The sequence below is a fragment of the Myotis daubentonii genome, chromosome 1 (genome assembly GCF_963259705.1).
Source record: "Myotis daubentonii chromosome 1, mMyoDau2.1, whole genome shotgun sequence".
In the NCBI taxonomy this organism is placed as follows: Eukaryota; Metazoa; Chordata; class Mammalia; order Chiroptera; family Vespertilionidae; genus Myotis; species Myotis daubentonii.
Window position 1 is genome coordinate 70,642,626 of NC_081840.1, and position 20,441 is coordinate 70,663,066.

Genomic DNA, 20,441 nt, shown 5'->3' on the forward strand with positions numbered 1-20,441 from the left:
ATTTATTACAAGTTTAAGATATTTTTACAATGTATTAAAACAATCATGAAAGAACATTGAGGGTTATAATGTTTGCATAAGATATTTAATATGATGGACCTTAATATTTAAACTGAACTCTAGAGAAATAATTTATTACTTGAATCTAATACACTTTTTCAACATACAGGTGAAAAACAAATTAATAAGAAATGGAACTGTAAAGGCTATGTCACCGTATGTTAGAAGAATTTTGGAGAACCCCAAAGTACAACTTTTGTGATCAAGTAAGCAGTTATTTGCCAGCACCAGATTTATGTGTTAATCAAAAGAATCTTAAACAGGCTCCTTTAAATGCCTCCCAATGATATCCAGAATCTCTTGGTTTTTGCTTATCTTTCTATTGATTTCCTTTGACTGCTATACAAACAAACATCAGCTGAGCTCTTGACTTTGGAAGGGGGCACACTTTCCCCAGCCCTCCCCCCCCCCCCCGCCGGCCCAGCCCCCTCCCCCCCCCGCCGGCCCAGCCTCCCCCCCCCCCCCCCCCCGCTCGGCAATGCAATATGCACAGAACAGGCCTTGTTCTGCTCTCCTGTGGATTTTCAGCTCAAACTCTGCTTCATCCTCTTCGCCTTTGCTGAAACTGGTGACTACTGAAGCCAAAGTTAGAATGTGTGAATTTGCTTAGAAAGTGGGTGTTAGAGCCAAGTAGGAAATGGCGAGGCCTCTCAACATTTGCCTCCACTGACAGCAACAGACTTTTGGAATCTCCCTCTTTGTTGGGCTCCCATCACTCTTCCCTCTCAGCTCTTCTACTTTTCTGGCTGATCTCTGACCTTTCCTTCTCAGTTTATATATTGATTCTCATTCTTCTTCCCTGCCTTTGAATGGAGGGGCTTTCAGGGCTCTGTCCTGATCATCTTCTTTATTCATCTACGATACTTTTCTTTAAAATAGGTTTTTATTTATTTCAGAGAGAGAGATGGAGAGAGAGATAGAAATATCCATGATGAGAGTGAATCATCGATCGGTTGTGTCCTGCACACCCCCTATGGCAGCGGTTCTCAACCTGTGGGTCGCGACCCCTTTGGCAGTCAAACGACCCTTTCACAGGGGTCGCCTAAGACCATCCTGCATATCAGATATTTACATTATGATTCATAACAGTAGCAACATTACAGTTATGAAGTAGCAACGAAAATAATTTTATGGTTGGGTCACAACATGAGGAACTGTATTAAAAGGGCCAGAAGGTTGAGAACCACTGCCCTATGGGGATCAAGCCCGCAACTCAGGCATGTGCCCTAGACCAGGAATCAAACTGTGACTTCCTGGGTCATGGGTTGATGCTCAACCACTGAGCCACACTGACCCAGCTACGATACTTTGAGCTATATTGAGGTATAATGTCCACATAAGAATTGTGTATGTATGTGTGTGGGGGGAGAGGTTGGGGGTGTATGTAGACATATCTTATCTAATAAAAGAGAAACATGCAAATTGACTGTACCTCTGCTACACTCACAAGCCACGCCAACAAGCCAATCAGAGTGACTATATGCAAATTAACCAACCAAGATGGCGGCTGGCAGCCATGGAGCTGGAGCAAGCAGGAAGCTTGGTTGCCCCAGTGATGAAGAAAGCCAAGCTTCCCACCTGCCCTGGCCGGTTGTGGCCTCCACAAAAGGCAACAAGGTTTCAATTATAGAAGATAAATAAATCCCAGATACCTGCTTCTGGCCAGCCTCCACTGGGAGCTTGGGTGGCTGGGGGCCATGGCCAGCCAGCAAACAGCCATCAGCCCCTCACCCAGGCTTGCCAGGCATTCCAGCAGGACCCCCACCCTGATCTGGGACACCCTCCAGGGCAAACCAGCCAGCCCCCACCCATGCATCAGGCCTCTATCCTATATAATAAAAGGGTAATATGCAAATTGACCCTAACAGCATAACAACTGGGAATGACTGGTCACTATGACACACACTGACCAACAGGTGGCAGACGCTCAATGCAGGAGCTGCCCCCTGGTGGTCAGTGTGCTCCCACAGAGGGAGCTATGCTCAGCCACAAGCCAGGCTGCCGGATGCCAGTACAGCAGTGGTGGTGGGAGCCTCTCCTGCCTCCTCAGCATCGCTAAGGATGTCCGACTGCAGTTTAGGCCTGCTCCCCGCTGGTAAGTGGACATCCCCTGAGGGCCCCTGGGCTACAGAGGGATGTCTGACTGCCAGCTTAGGCCTAATTCCCGAGGGTGCAGTCCTAAGCCAGCAGGTGGACATCCCCCGAGGGGTCCTAGACTGTGAGAGGGTACAGGCTGGGCTGAGGGATCGCCCCCCACCCCCGCCCTATATAATAAAAGTCTAGTCCTATATAATAAAAGCCTAATATGCAAATCAACCAAACAGCAGAATGACTGGTGGAACCATGGGTTACTATGATGCACCCTGACCACCAGGGGCAGACACTCAACACAGGAGCAGCCCCCAGCCTGCAGGCCCTAGGATAGCCAAGATGAGTGCCAGCAGGGGCTCCTCCGATCGCCCAGCTGGTTGTCCCACAGATTGGCCCTGATCGCCGGCCAGGCCTAGGGACCCTACCCATGCACAAATTTTGTGCATTGGGCCTCTAGTCTATATATATAAAAGGCTAATATGCTAAGTGTTCGACAGTCTGACCTGTTGCTATGACGTGCACTGACCACCAGGGGGAAGATGCTTAATACAAGAGCTGGAGGGACCCCACTCACTTTGCAAATGCCCTTTGAGCCACGGCGCTACCCCAGGTGCAGCCAGCCGGGAGGGACCACAGGAGGTTGGCTCCAGGGCATGTCCAACCCATCTCACCAAGTCCTCCCCCACCAACCACCTTCTAATTAATTTCCTTTCAATGTGAATGAATCCGTGCACCAGTAGCTCGCCAGTAGCTCGCTGCCACCCTGCTGTAGCTCTCTGACTGCTGCCCCATCCTCCTGTAGCTCCCTCCACCCCCTGTCCCCCCTCATAGCTTACTGCCCTGCCCCGTCCTGTAGTTCTCCACTGCCCACGTATAGCTCGCTGCCCCACCTCCTTCTGATCTGTGATCCGGTCGTTAGGTGGTCAGTCATTATGCTTCACAGTGTAATGACCATTTGCATATTACATCTTATTATATAAGATATATATATATATATACATATATATATATATATACTAGAGGCCCGGTGCATGAAATTCATGCACAGGAAGAAGGAGGGGTCCTTCAGCCCGGCCTGCACCCTCTTGCAATCTGGGACCCCTCGGGGGATGTCAAACTGCTGGTTTAGGCCCGATCCTGCAGGGGTCCCTCGGCCTGGCCTGTGCCCTCTTGCAATCTGGTGCACAAATCTGTGTGCCTGCTTGATTGCCCCTAACCGCCTCTGCCTCAGCCCCCGCTACTGCGGGGGGACATCTGGAATGATGGATGTTTCTATCTCTCCCTCTTCCTTCATCCGGAAGGACGTCTGGAATGATGTCTGGAAAGTTGTTTGGCTGTCCGGTCTAATTAGCATATTATGCTTTTATTATTATAGATATATATATATATATTTCTATTGTGAAGATTCCAGATATATATATATCTGTGTGTGTGTATATTAGAACACTTAAGATCTACCCTCTTAGCAAATTTCAAATACCTAATACAATATTGTTTATATATACTGTATATATTTTTTTGTTAAAAAGATGTTTTTAAAGAAAAAGGGAGAAGGAGAGAGAGAAACATGGGTCAGCTGTTTCCTGCATGCCCTCTATTGGGGGTTGAGCCTGAAACCCAGGCATGTGCCGTGTGACCAGGCATCGAGCCAGTGACCTCGGTGTATGGGAAAATGCTCAACCAACTGAGCCACACCAGCCAGGGCTACAATATTTTAAGCTATAGTCAGCATGCTGTATATTGGATCTCCAGAATTTATGCATCTTGCATAATTGAAACTGTGTACTCTTTGACCAACATTTTCTCATTTCTCCCCCCCCCCCCCCCCCCCCCGATCTACTATACTTGATAACCCAAAGTGAATGACTGAATAGTGCAAAAGGCATGGTGTGGCAGGTGTTGTGAGCTCTACTTAAGACACTCATCATATTTGTGAAGCAGACTGTATTATAGTGTTATAGCTTGGAGAAGAAATAATATTCTCTTTCTATGAACTCATGGAGAATATCCATTTTGGACTTTTATTTTATTTTATTTATTTTTATTTATTTATTTTTTTTATTGCTTAAAGTATTACAGAGGGTATTACATATGTATCCATTTTATCCCCCCGCCCTAGACAGTCCCCTAGCCTCCCCTATCACCCAGTGAATTTTGGACTTTTATTTAGCCTGCTTTTCAAACTGAGAGTTGGAGTAGTATGTTTCTTTTTTATGTGTGCATGTATTTCTTAATTAATACTAAACAATAATTAGCTTAACTTTTCTTCAAGGTCTTTAACCATTACTGAGAAGATTCTGGGTATATATGATATAAAGGTATCTAATCGCTCCTCAATGGAATCATTATCAGTCTTTACCCTGTCCAGTCCTGTTAGACCTATAGATATATGTAAGTGTAGAGGCCTTTTATTTCTAAGATCAGTCCTCCACAATCCCTGGGCTCAAATCTTGAGACTGGAAAAACATTAGGAGATTTACCTCACCAGGGAGTGGGATCTAGAATTAGTCCTACTTCTCTAAGATCTCTAAGACCTGGTGTTCTAAGATTAGTTCTGGTCCTCATACAGCCCCTAAAAGGAAGGCTTCCCTTCATCTTTCTGTGCACATGAAGTGACTCAAATAGACACCTTCCTGGGCTTTTAGACAAGCGTGTCAGGACCCCGCTGGCACTGGCTTCCTGCCCTAGATCCCAGACTAGTGGCAGACATACCTTGCATACCTCTTGCCAGTCACCATTCCCAGGAGCTAGACCTTGTCTTTGGTATCTGTAGCTCCTGACAGGTCCTGATCCTCAAATGGACAAAACCCAAAAATGCAGCACTGTCTTACACTAAACCTGAGATGTCACTAAAGTCTGGACACTTCAGTGATTGTCTTCATTGACCAGATGAGCCCTATGAATATGATGCTAATTTGTACTGCTGGGTAGTTCCTTCAGTGGCCAGCTCCACTGTAAGGTCAGTGTTCCAGCTTCAATATCAATCTGCTTCTCTCTTTTTGCCTACCATCCACTGAAGTCTTAGCATGTTCCATAGTCCAGGCCACACAAATTTGATAATTTTCACTGATATCTTCAGGCTAGATCAGTCTTAATGAGACAAAATCATGAACTATTAAAGGAGGGTCTGATGGCTTATATTAATGTCCCCTCAAAAATAGTGTTTATTGAATATCTACAATGAATTGCCTCATTCAGTGTGAGGAGACAGAACTAGAAGACCTTGCTTTTGTCCTGAAAATGTTTACATTCTAATTGGACACTCATAATTGGACACACACACACACACACACACACACACACACACACCCTACATAGGCAATATAAACATTAAGTGAATTAACCCAACCAAAAGTGCCAGGAGAACTCAGATAAAATAGAGATGAGTCTGTTGCCCTCAGTTTACACACAGTGAAAGGGTGCTGAGGCAGGGTTAAAACTCATGGGGTCTAACAAAAGTTTGTACTTATCTCATTCTACTGGGCTCCCTCGTGAGAATTTCAAGCTATAGTTAACGGCTGAGTGCCATAGACTTCCTTAATACTTAGGTTTGCCAGTGAAGTTGGAATTTCAGGTAAACAAGTAATTTTTAAAATATAATTACATACCAATTACAAATTGTATTTGTTATTTACCTGAAATTCGAGTTTAACTGAACTTTAATTGGACACCCCCCCTTAAATTCAACTCTATTAGTACTGCATAAATCACACCATACAGACAACTGCTAAAGTGTAAAGAATGTAATCCTTGAGGCTAAAGGAAGTAAACTTTTATTATCAAGCCACGACTTGTCCAAACTGGAAAGGAGCTTAAAGGTCACCCCATCCTCAGTTTATCAATGAGTAGACTAAAGATCTTGCACTAACTCATGGTGCTTATAAAGAGGTAAGACTTGAAGTCAGAGTTCCATTGGCCTTTTCTAATGCCAAATCCACCGCACTTAGAGCTGGTGGAAAGTTTAGAGTCAACCTGAGGTTTGCGGGTGAAAGAAACACAGCTGTCTCGTGCATTGTATGGGCTGTATAAATATGAACTATTGGCCAAAATGAGGATTTTATGCTAATCTGGTTTCTGTTACAATGCTTTACATAGAATAAGCATACAATTAGGCTTGTTGAGAAACATGTCACACACATACACACTAGTATAATCATAAATACATGCACACATATTCCTTCTTAGGATTTGAGAGAATGTGTTGAAATCTCCCGCATGGATTATTGGATGTGCTTGGTAAATATGACATTAACTCAAGTCAAATAATTTTTTATATTCTTGGAGTTTACAGTAGCTAATAGAGAAACTAGGGCAGTATAACATCCAAATTAGGGGAAAGAAAAAACTTAGAAGCTATACTAGTCAAACTAGTTGCCACTAGCAACACATGGTTATTTAGCATGTGAAAGGTCTTTAGTAGTGAGATGTGCTGTAATTAAAATTAGCACACTAGATTTCAGACTTAGATAAAAGAGTGAAATATACCACAATAATTTAAACATTATTTGCATTTTAAATATTTTTGATATATTGGGTTAAATAAAATATACCATTAAAATTTACCTGTTTGTTTTTAACTTTTTTATTATAGCTACTAAAACACTTAAAACTACAGAAGTGCATCAGATTATATTTCTATTGTATAGTAATGTTCCAAAAGAATCATTATTTGAACAGGGAAAAAAAACATAGAGTTTAGGATACACACACACACACACGCATACACACACACACACACACACACACACACACACACCTTGCCATCTTTCTAGGATAGTACTTATTTATTTGCTTAATTGAAAATTTTTAAAATTGCTTTGGAAAGAGTGAACCATTACGAAAAGATAAAATATCTTTGTAATCATTGTTAAGAAAGAAAATAGTTGGCTGTTGGATTTTCTTTTCAGAACTCAGCAAACATTTACTGGTCTCAGGCTGCTTAGCTCTTTGGGGTAAGTCAATTAAATGCCTCGGTTTCCTCATCTACAACCAGAGCTCTCTGAAGGGGCAGGCCTGTTCCCAACACCCACAGAGCACAGGACTGCCAGAACAATGAATAATGTGGCCCCATTGTTGCTGACAGATGGGAATCACTCACTTCTCAGGGTATGTTTTTTGAAATGGTTTTGAGTTCACGCCCCATCGGCGGCTGTTGCCATGGTCATATGCTTTACGATGTTGCCGCTTGCCCCTTACTCTGCCTTCCCAGGAAAGAGAGAGACTCACTGCAAGTTTCACAATTGTAAAAATATTTTACTAGTCAGTGCCTTTGTAATTTCTTCTTGTATTTCCCATTAAACTTGGGTAATTCATAGATACAGATAATAAAAGCTATCAGATATAGGGGGAGGCACAGTCTGATTCCACTTCATTAGAAAGTGCCCTAGGAAAGTCTCCTGCGTGGAGAACTGCATTCTGAAACCCTCTCTTGTTCTAGAAATTGTTCAGTTTTAAGCTCTTGCTTTGGGCATGGAGGCTCTTTTGCATTTTTAGTTAGTGGCAAAAGCCAACACGTTTTTTTGTGATGTCAACTTATGCCCGGTAGAAGAAAATATAAATATTTTGGAGGTTTCTTTTTCTTTTTCATTTCTTTTTTTTTCTTTTTTTTTTTCTTTTTGCCATTTCAACCTCATCATTGTTAGTGCATCTGCACTCCACCTGACCTCTCTTGGTTCTGTTTTTAATTCTCCTCATATACCAGCTTTTAGTGGAGACTGTGTGCTTTAAGTAACGAAGGTCAAATTTCTGAGCCCTTGTATGCTCACCCAATGATTTCTAGCTCTCTTTAATCCTTCCCTACACCAACTGCTGCAGTAATGAGGGGCAAGGGGCGACTGAGGATTGAGGTCATGAGCTTTCAGTTTGCAGTTATATATTTCTCTGGTGCTTAGGTGGAACAGCCCCTCTTAGTTTCCTAGAGGTGGGTGAAAAAAAAAAAGAAATGAGAAAAGGAAAGAAATTACTGAAGCCCATCGTAATGTGTTGATATTGTTTGGGTGGGTCTTTTCCTGACACATTGTGCATCCTTGTTAGGGAAGGATGAAGGGAAGGAGAAGGAGAAGCTCTCACAAGTCATAAGAGGACTGCATGTGAGTGAGTGTGCACAGGGAATGCTGCCCCTTGGCCAGCCAGGAGAAGCTGTGGTCTCTGGCCCAGCAGTGTCAAAGTAGAGGGGACGTTCCTGCTGACAAAAGAATCACTGAGCCTTCTGTTCTCCTTGAAGGCATTTCTTCTGCCAACCACCTCTCAGAATGTTTCATACCATCATCTTTAAACCTCAACAAGTATGTATAAAGACATAATTCTAAACATAGTTGTAATTATTCCATAGCTTTCATTATAAAATAATTTCATTTTAACTAATTTCAACTGCATGTAAGAGTCCATCCCAAAAATCTTAATGAAAACTAGATGTTGAATTACAGAGCCTGTATAAAGTTATTATAGTTTTAGATTATAATACTGAAGACTGCTGTTTTTGATGAAATGCAATGAAACAACTTTGACATTATTGATGAAATACTATTAAAACATTTTCTCCTCCTGGGGTAGACATATGGGAAAAAAAGAGAAAGAAAAAAAATTACTTCACTTATTTTTTCCTATGTTTGTTTATTTATTTTTTCATATGCACTCAACACATATCTATTGAGCACCTACTACATGCCAGGCATTCTATTAGAAATTAGATGCTCAATCTAATGACAATTATATATTGATGCAAATTGTTGAATAATTATTCAAACAATTCAGGCACTCTTTTAATCTGGTTAATGATTAGTTTGTTATTTTTCAAAAATTTCTTCTTGCTATATGGTAAGCACACTACTTAGTCTTGTGGGCCCTTTGATATCTGTTCCAAAATTTAAGGAATTTGTATTTTATTAGGGGATTATGAGACATGCATGGAGATCTGTAATACAAGAGTGCAAGTGGCATATACCACAGAGGCACAAATCAACTGTAAGGGGAGGTGCAGGGACAGCAAAGATGACTTTCAACAGGAAAGGCACCTCGCAGGATCCCAGGGGAAATCACCAGAGGGAATGACATTTAAGACAGACCTTGAGGAATCCTAACAGATGGAGAGGAGCGGAGACCAACAAAGACATTCTAGGAGGAGAGACTGGCCGAAGACATTGCCAACTCAGGACAGTGCATATGGAATGTGAAATCAAGTAGCGAGACATGAAACTCCATAGCCGAAGAACCTTGACTGCAAGGCCCAACAACTTGGCCTGCACTTTGTAGGCATCCTCAGAGGTAACGTGATGAAATGATGGGTCTCCACTTTTAGACTTCTTTAATCTTCTGGAGATCAAGTGGTGTTTGAGAAATGGCGAAGAGAGGCTTTCGTCAGAAAACACACATCCAGGGCCTTGCAGTCCTGTTTGCTTCTCATTTTACCATCTATTTTCTGTGCCCAGTTCCCTTCCATGCTATCATGATTCTAAGTTTTATATAAACTAGTGCCTAAATCCTGTGAAAACATTCATATTAATGAGTAAATGATAGCAAAGCCTCACTTTTTAAAAACTTATCGCAAAGCAAACAGTTGTGCTTGCTTTGCACCACAACCTGCACCATTGGCATGCCAGAGAGGTCATCTTCACCCATGCTGGCCCGGACGCTGAACTCATGAGATTCTCTAGGGTAGCTGGCGCTGGCGTGGGACAACGCTCCTGGTAGAGGGATTCTTCGAAGACATCAAGTGCCCCCTGAACCTATGGCATGATAAAGAAACTCCCCTAAATTGCTGGCAGTGACATGTAACAGGAGGAAATGGAAAGAGAAAGGTAGGAGCAGTCAGTGTTTCAAAGAGAGAAGACTTCCAGATTGTATAATCTCACTCCGTTTTATAACTTCCTGTGAAAATCTCTTCCATATCTTATTCTGAAGAGCTTTCAGAGGAAGGTATCTGGAGAATTAGTGTGTGTATGGCTCTAAGTATTTAACTTCCCCCATATATTAATTTTTAAAAGTTACATTTAATAAGTGAATACAGTCTTATAAAAATTCATTTAATTTCACAGTGTATTGAGTGACAAGTAGAAGTCCTCTTTCCTGCCCTGAGACTCTTCATACCTACCCCAAGTCTACACTCCTCAGGGGTCACCACTGCTATCAGTTTTGGATTCTTCCCGACCTTTCTCCATGCACTTACACACACACACACACACACACACACACACACACACACACACACACTCTCACGTGCGTGCCCACAAGCACGCTCACACATTTCCACACTGTTTTACCTTGTGCACACGTATAGTACATGTTGTCCAAACCATGGCTTTTTGAGAATATTCCATATTACACACATGGATTTACCTTGTTATTTTTCATTGCTATATAGGACTACATAATATGGATTCCTATAGCTCATCCATCATTCTTTCATTGATGAGCATTTAGGATATTTCCAGTTTTTTAACTATTAAAAATGGTGTTACAAAGTCATGTTCCTCTCTCTTTGGCATGTACGAGAGTATTTCCTCAACTCAGATACCTAGACATGAATTTTCTGGGGCCAAGAGTACCCATATAAAAAAGACAATAATAGGATATTTCTGATGCATTTATGTAAGATTTTTTAAAAAATAATTATTCTTTGGCAAAGATCTAAATCCAGCTAAATCCTAAATCCAGGTGTCTATCAAAATCATCCCCAAAGTCCTTCATTTATTTCAGATAATGCTTAAAACCCATTCTAGACACAAATTGCTGCTTGTGATGAGCTATGCCAATCACATGCATTTAGATTTATATGCTTCTGCTCCCTTGCCAGTGCTGAAGAGGGATTTACAAGGTGGAGTATACCTTTACCAATACAGTCAGAGTGGACTTGATAAAGTAGAGCATGGTTGTCAGAGTTATATAAGACAATTAGGTAGACAGCTGTCTTTGGGTGATATAGATTATTCAGAGCTCCAGTCAATTGACAGAAAAGCTTGAAACGAAAGCCTTTATTTGAATGTCCAGTATTATTGCTCTCTGGCATAGTTGTAAACAATGATATTTTACATTTCCTCTTTCTCAAATGGTCCAAATACTCTGCATGACAATATTAGGAAAGTCAGATATTTACAGCTTCCTTTTTCTAACTTCGAAGAGTAAATTGTCCAGAGTGTCCAATGTGCCTGGAAGTGTGAACTTTCATCCAAAAGGCTAGATCAGTGATGGCGAACCTATGACACGCATGTCAGAGGTGACATGCGAACTCATTCTTTTTGGTTGATTTTTCTTTGTTAAATGGCATTTAAATATATAAAATAAATATCAAAAATATAAATCTTTGTTTTACTATGGTTGCAAATATCAAAAAATTTCTATATGTGACACGGCACCAGAGTTAAGTTAGGGTTTTGTTTTTTTTTAAATATATTTTATTGATTTTTTAGAGAGGAAGGGAGAGAGATAGAGAGTTAGAAACATCGATGAGAGAGAAACATCGATCAGCTGCCTCCTGCACATCTCCCACTGGGGATATGCCCGCAACCAAGGTACATGCCCTTGACCGGAATCGAACCTGGGACCTTTCATTCCGCAGACCGACGCTCTATCCACTGAGCCAAACCGGTTTTGGCAAGTTAGGGTTTTTTAAAATGCTGACACGCTGAGCTCAAAAGGTTCGCCATCACTGGGCTAGATGGTCTTTAAACAAGCTGCCTCCAGTGTTGGGGAGATTCACCAAAGTCCTGCCTGAGGTTTGAGATTGAACCTGATGGGAATATTCTCCAGGCCTCAGCGTGAGGGGAATGCCGCCCTGTTCTGTTGGTCAGTGGCCTTTATAATGTGGACACGGGAAGGGGAGGGTTGGCATCTGGGCCATGCAGGTGGAAACAATTAAGATTCAAAATGGATTTGGAAAACTGACTTGCTTTTCTCTTTATTTGCCACATAAAAAGTAGTTTTGGGTTCCTAAAATCTCTCAACCCCTCATTAAGTACATGCATTCATAGCACACTTGATATTTTATTGTGCATGACTTAAAAATCTACCTTATACAATGTATGGAATATGTATACATATCCATCTCTAAACACACATATATAGTCAAATCTGTGTTTCACATCAAACATCTACTGTATGTTTCATTAGGGAGACAAGACCCATGTGTTTTGCAGAAGCTTTTAAAGCGGTTTCATTTATTTTATTAGCCTTTAATGAATGTAATTAGAACCCAAGTAATTAAATGCAATTGTGCTCAGTATGTTCCTGTTGTAAATTGCCCTAAACAATGTGCATCGTGTGAACAAATTTGTGGGATTAATCGAGGATAGATAATGTTTTTGGATAGTATTTCACACTAAACGGCCGCAGAGAGAAACAAAGGAGCTGGCGCAGTGTCATTAATCTTAGTCAACTGGCAGCTCTGGTGTAATTTGCATGACTTAGGCAGTGACACAGGATGAGGCTTGCTTGAGATGGGTGTTAGATCACTACGATACGTATGTATTTATTCCCCTTTAGTCTCCTGATTTATAAGCAGAAAGAAGTTTGCATGTGGAAACGGATAAACACTACGGTGTTAATGGAAGGAGTTGTAGATTACTCAAATTATTACTGGCAATATACACGTTCTTTTGTTTTCATATTGAGTAGTTCTGTTTTATGGTTGTTAAAAAGGCATCTGTGAATCCCTGTCAAGATAGAGGCGGGGGGCGGGGGGGTGGGAGCAGATATATTGTGGCTGGATAGTGTGATGCACACAGTGGAAAAAGTTTGACTTTTTTCCCTCCTTCCATATCTATTATATATATATATATTGATTTATTGCTTTCGGAACCTATCCTTTTCGGAAGAGGCACTTTTGAATTGCATTATAGGCAACCTTCAAACTCCACTTATGAAAATATCATTTGGAAATAAGTGCTTGGGAACATGGGTAGCAGATGCAAATGCTTTCTTTTTTCATCATAAGATGTAGAATGCCACTATGAATTACAGAAACAATGAGATAAGACAGTCTAAGAAAAGCACACAAATTGCGCTCCAAATGTCATAACAGATGACAAATAAAAGGTAAATGAATCTGGGGAGTTTAGAGCTGAAATGGCCATGCCCTCCTGACCTAGTGGACATGCCAATCTAGGCCTGCACGAGTGTGTCTGACATTTCTGAGCACATGGCCCAGGCCATTGTTTTCTTTTTCTTCTGATTGAGATGCAGTTGCCCTCAAAGTTACCTAGAATGCAGCCAAGTCATCCCGAGGGCAGGACATACAGCTACGTTGGCTTTGCAGGTGTAGTGCTACACGAAGACTAGATTTAAATATTCGAGCCGAAGACTTCTGAACAAAGACATGAAGTAAAAAACAAACATTCATTAATCAAAAAAGTACAGTTCACAATATATTTCAGGTTAAACTTTAGTCTTTTCTTTTGTACACAACTGTTTTATTTTGATAACAATATTTTCTAATTTTAAAAAATTATACAGTGCATCCTTCTGAGGTTCAATAAAAAACATAAACTTTGGTGAGTTTTACCCTCAGCTAAAAAGATCTCCCTTGCCTTAGTGAATATATATATTGAATAAGATTTCCTGAGCCACAGAAACGTAGTGTCTCTTTTAAATCTACATAGATACTGTGGTATGTGGTGTGCTTGTGTGTGTGTGTGTGTGTGTGTGCATGAAAGTATCTTATTTTATATTTTTATTCCATAAACTTTTTTTAAAAAATATATTTTATTGATTTTTTACAGAGAGGAAGGGAGAGAGATAGAGAGTTAGAAACATCGATGAGAAAGAAACATCGATCAGCTGCCTCCTGCACATCTCCTACTGGGGATATGCCTGCAACCCAGGTACATGCCCTTGACCGGAATTGAACCTGGGACCCCTCAGTCCACAGGCCGATGCTCTATCCACTGAGCCAAACCGGTTTCGGCCCCATAAACTTTTAAAACAACAAAATAATTAACAATTCATGAGCATAGCTGACTCTTATTAACATGCCATTGACCTGCACAACCCAGTTCAACATTTCAAGACCTAGGACAGCAGTATGCATTGGGAGGTCAGGCCTATCGATAGAGCATTAAAATGAATCATATTTAATACAGTGTCTAGAAATGATTGAGTTACTGCCCAAGCTAGCATGGCAGCAGAGCTATAGTTAAAAAGATACAGGACAATGTGTAAAGTGTAAATATAACACATATCACTTGGAATGTGAAGAAACACAGAAACAGCTTAATGCTGAAGTCAAACTTAGCATTCCAGACTGGTTGAACATAGAGATGAGGGAGGAAAACTTTTTTCTGTTGTAATGTGTATGGAAAGAAGTCGACTCTTTTCACCAAATGTTATGGTCACTTGAGGACCATTTGACTTAATAGATCAAAAGGCAGTTTTCCCAACCCTGGCAGAAATATGATTCTAAAAAGGATGGAAACTGGTGGGTCCTCAGCTGGGCATCATAACCGATCATCACATGATTCAGTCAATGTATTGCCTGAGTGATCATCACCATTTCTATGTAATCTCTTGTCCGAGTCAAAAATACACACGTGGCAGAAGTAATTTGTCCAGAGCACAACGAGAGAATTTCTACTTAGTTGCGCAGAGTAAATGAAAGTAATTTACTGGAAGTCCTTGCCCAGCATTACTTTGGTATGCAGTCCAAGGCATGATTAGAAGCACCTATATAGGCCAGATATGCCATTAATTGCTGTGTCAAGTCTTCAATGGAATCGTGATTGATGCCTCAGGGCTGCAGCATCTGACTTCCCTCAGAGCATTCAGAATCCTTTCTGTACATATTGCAACATTCAACTTAAACATGTTACAGCCTTGTGTCTATTATTGACTTAAGTATTACTCACAATTTTATGTCTTTACAACCTATAAGATGCTTCTGAAATTAAACTCACGAAAGCTTTCACATAGACTATATACTCTTGGAAGAAAAAAGTTGTTTTTTTTTTTTTTTAAAATCAGAGTTTCATCTACATGATGACTCTTATTATAAAGACAAAAATGTAGATGCATTAGAGCTATTGAAATATTGGTACTATAAAACTCCTATTAAGATTCTGAGAAAAAGTAGAGCCTGAAAGAGTTCATGCATTGTAAAGGTAAGAGAGAGCCCATTTGTAAAAGAAATCAGAAAATAATTGCTCTGAAATCTGCCTTTTAGAAAATATTTTTATTGATTCCAGAGAGGAAGGGAGAAGGAGAGAGAGAGAGAGAGAGAGAGAGAGAGAGAGAGAGAGAGAAACATCAATGATGAGAGAGAATCATTGATCAGTTGCCTCCTGCATGTCCTCTACTGAGGATCGAGCCTGCAACCCGGGCATCTGCCCTTGACCGGAATCAAACCCGGGACGCAAGCTGATGCTCTATCCACTGAGCCAAACCAGCTAGGGCTGAAATCTGCATTTTATTACTGGTAGTCTTTGTAACTCCTTAAACTTTCTGCCCCTTCGTGTTCCTATCTCTGGAATGGCTAAAAAAATTACTTCAAAGGAATTTAGAAACATGCACACAAGAAGGAAAATACATTTCTAGAGGCCAGGATTCAATGGAAAAATCGTATTTTTTTGTTAACAGTTCTTGAATGGGAGCTCTTACTGTACCCTGTTTGCTGGTGTATGGGGGAAGGTACCCAGGACTGAGACTAAAATGGGGCTTATTAGCTTTGCTGCATACAATATGTGTGGTCTTAGGTAATTTATTTACATGTTCTTATTCTTCAGGAGGATTCTACTGACTCTAAACCAGATTTTTGTACAGAGCTGAAGTCAGAGCCTGAACTTAGACACTGTACATGTTGAAGGTGTGTTACTTCTTCCCAACATACCTTTGCATTTGGAGCTTGAATGCTTCCAGGAGAAAGTGAGCCGTCTACCAGTGAGGGAAGGGTATCCGTGGTGACGAGCATGCAGCTGAAGACTATGGAAGTGCTCAGGGCACTCTTCTCCACATGGCCATCCAGGGACCCAGGCTCTTTTACTTTCTGACTCGGTTATCTCCAAGCTCCTCATTACCATCTGGAACTGGCTGTCAGAAAGGGAAACCTCATGAAGGACCACACAGAGAGGTTGTTATGGGCTAAGTCTTAAAGTGGTACACATCACTTCTGCCCAAATTCTACTGGCAAGGGCTTGGTCATGGGACCAAACCTAACTTCAAGGGAGGCTGTAAAATGTTGTCTAACTATATGTTTTTAAAAGAGAAAATGGATTTTAATGGGTAGCAGTGGTCCCTGCACCAAGCAATATCTCTTCTTCTATATATCTACATACTTACACTAATAGAGTCACAGAGGATGGAACAGTCTTTTGAATAAAAAAGGATTTTGGACCTGAGCATTTTATTCTTAATCCCCAAGTCAACTTACAGATTATTAATAACATAGTTAATAGACTATGGAGGCTCAGATCAAGACTGTATTTCAGACAGGACTCTCTCAGAGGAAAACGTTTGTGAGGACTGCAGGTCCAGATGCCAGAAGTTCTTGCTGTGGACTCAATGTTCCAGGTCTTAACTGGAACAGCTCTTTCCACTTCCACATGGGCAGGCCTTGTCCTCATGGCATGGCCTTTGCACCAGTTGGCTGGGTCTGGCTGGCTTTTGGCATCAGACATAAACTGCCTAGATTTAGTTCCCCCGTGGCCCTCTGGGTGTCAAGTGCATGGGAAACAGGCGCAGGGGGTTGCAATTAGGAACATTAATGTACATTACCATCATTTGAAACTAAGCACAAGTAAGAGTTGGGTACACATGTAACCTCACTAATCATTGACTAACTGCAAAAATATAAAACTTTAACAGGCTATTTTCAATACTGGTCTTTCAGTGAAATAATATTTCTGAAATATGATTAAGCAATATTCTATAACCAACTGTGTGTGACTATACTGAAAACTGTATAAAATTGATTCTCTCTCTCTCTCTCTCTCTCTCTCTCTCTCTCTATATATATATATATATATACATATATATATATATATATATGAACCCTGTTTCAAAAGTTTGTTCTTGGCATGAGCATGAAGGGTAATAAATACTTGTACCTTCCCTGACACATGGGAAGTGCTAAAAAATAACTCTTTTATTGAGAAACTATTGTGCTCAAGTCACTTGAGGTATATTCTCTTATGTAAGCCTCTAAGCAACCTGATGAAGTAGATATAGATGCTCTCATTTTTCAGATGAAGAAACAGGTTGTGATATTCAGTAAACTGCACCAGGCTCCAGAACTATGATACAACAGAGCCAGGATTCAAATTCTGTCAATCAAAACCCAAAGTCTGTACTTGTAACTACTATGTGATATGGGTTGTTGAGGCCAAGACTAGCTGCCCAGAGAAGCAGTCTGACTCTAGCAGATGCTGTAGGAGGAACTACATAAGAGATCATGTCCTGTGAGGTAACCCAGACTAGCGAGGACGATGAGTGGCCATTGCCCCAAGCAGGCGATATTGGATGGCAGAAAGGTAAGTGGAGTGATGCGATGCAGGCATAAAGACAGCAAGCTCCTTAACCTTTCTGAGTCTCAGGGTCCTCATTCATAAAATGGGGTAATAGAATGACAACTTTTAACAGGTAGTGAAGGTTAAATGAATTCAAGGACAGTGACTTGCACTCAGGACAACAACAATTTGTATTTATTGAATAACTAGGGGCCCGGTGCATGAAATTCGTGCACTGGGTGTGTGTGTGGGGGGGGGGGGTTGGTATCCCTCAGCCCAGCCTGCCCCCTCTCACATACTGGGAGCCCTCAGGCGTTGACCCCCATCACCCTCCAATCGCAGGATTGGCCCCTTGCCCAGGCCTGACGCCTCCGCCAGAGGTGTCAGGCTTGGACAGGGGACCCCCATCTCCCCCCGATCACTGGCTCTGGCCCCCGCCCAGGCCTGAGGCCTCTGGCCCAGGAATCATGCCTGGGCAGGGGACCCCCATCTCCCTCTGATAGCTTGCTCCACTCCCCGCCCAAGCCTGATGCCTCTGACCCAGGCTTCAGGCCTAGGCAAGGGGACCATCATATCCCCCCAATCCCCGGCTCAGCCCCCCGCCCAGGCCTGATGCCTTGGCCAGAGGAGTTGACCCTCATCACCCTCCGATCACCCATCACCGGATCGGCCCCTTGACCAGGCCTGAGGCCTCCGGCAGAGGTGTCAGGCCTGGGCAGGGGACCCCCAGCTCCCCGCGGTTGCAGGCTCCGCCCCTGCCCAGGCCTAACGCCTCTGGCCTAGGCGTCCGGCCCGGGCAGTGGGGACCCGCAGCTGCAGCGGCCCCGCGATCATGGGCTCCGCTTTAGGCCCAGGCAAGGGACCCCTAGCTCCCGGGACTGCCAGCTTCGACCGTGTCCAGCTCCCATCGCTGGCTCTACCCCTACTTCCTGCTATCACTGGCCAGGGCGGCAAAGGCGCCTGATTCTCCAATCATGGCTGGGGGGCAGGGCAAAGGCAGCCCCAGGGCCGCCTTTGCCCTGCCCCCCAGCTCTTAGCTCCCCCCTGGGTTTCTGATCACTGTCAGTGGCAGGGGGCTTCTTCCTGCTTTCCCTTTCGCCTCCCTGCATTGTGCCTACATATGCAAATTAGCCGCCATCTTGTTGGCAGTTAACTGCCAATCTTAGTTGGCAGTTAACTGCCAATCATAGTTGGCAGTTAATTTGCATATAGCCCTGATTAGCCAATGAAAAGGGTATCGTCGTACGCCAATTACCATTTTTCTCTTTTATTAGTGTAGATTGTTAAGCTCCCTTCAAGTTCTGTAAAGAAAAATTTGTAACACTCTTAAGAATTTAGAGTGAGGTTTGAGAGTTTGAAGGGGAGTCCTAGAAGCATCATCAAAGTTGCATCAGGTCAATTCTGCTTCAGAACTGTAATTTTAATAAAGACAAATTGGGTGGAGATGCTGGGGTGGTGGATATGATGGTAGCCCAGTGCCACTGGCCAGAGGCAGCAACAGTGACTAGGTACATTCAGGTTGGATTTCTGCAGGAGATTTGCACATTGAAGAGCAAAGATAAGATCAAGCGAACACAGCAGGTTACGGTATTAGTAGCACCAGGGAGAGCTCCAGGGGTCCTTGTAACCTTGGAAGGCAGGAAACATTTGGAAGTATTTTCCATTTATCCCTGGTCTTCTCTGGTTAGGCCTACCATTAAAGCACAGACCTTTTAGTTGATTAAGTGCCCAGGCCTGTAAAGGAAGATTCAAGAGGAAGAAAACTGCATTGTCATTAACTCAGGAACACTTAAGACCTTTCTGAAATCGAAGACTTATCATTTCCATGAACTTGAGTTTGGATGGCATTCACACCCCCTATGAACTCAGTGAGAAACAATTGCTATTTTCTTTGCTTCAATATCTTCCTAGAGCATGAACAGGGGCCCAAGAAACATAAACATTGACAAACACTTCTTTCCCTCTTCCTTGCATTATGTATGCCCTTTGGAGCAAGTGGGCTGCCATGGACCCTCCTCCCTGAAAAACTAACTGGATATAGGATCAGAGGCTTACCAGAGAATCTGCCTTAAGTGAGGCAAATTTCAAACATATTTGCCCAGGGAGAAAAGGATTGAAATGATGGTTTCAGTTCCAGCTGATCTAGCTAAACCTATTTGACCTCTAATGCAGTTTTGTGACCATTTGCTACAGAGCTTGTGTGCTGAGTTCCTTACCACCAAAGTGGGGCAGCAGTGACAAAGGAACTCCCAGCCCCTTCCCACTCACCTCCAGAATATACTAGTAAGCAGCTTTGTATTTCTGCTGGTGGGGGAGCATTTCCCCGACCCGGATTCTCCGGACATGAAGGAAGGACTGCTCCCCTACTTCTTCCCTTCAATATGGGAGAGCCAGTAAAAGAGGCAGCCCCCAACAATTTTGTGGTGGCCGTTGCTTAGTAAGGGCCAACTTTCAGTATGGAGCTCCTATTTGCAGGTCTATCTAAACTTTTACACGATGTGGCCTGCCTTTGGTACAAGACTAAAGCACTCCTATAATTTTTTTAACTTCAGTGTGTGTGTGTTTTTTTAGTATTTTTATTGATTTCAGAAAGGAAGGGAGAGGGAGAGAGAGATTGAAACATCAATGATAAGAGAGAATCATTGATTGGCTGCCTCCCTGCATACCTGCTACTGGGGTTTGAGCCCGCAACCTGGGCATGTGCCTTGACCAGGAATCAAACCATGACTAGGTCGACGCTCAACCACTGAGCCACGCCAACCGGGCAGCACTACTATACTTTTAATAAAATACATTAGATAGAGATTTGAAGAAAAGGTTTTCTGTTGTTTGAGAAAAGGAGGTCATTTATTTGTGTTTTTTTGT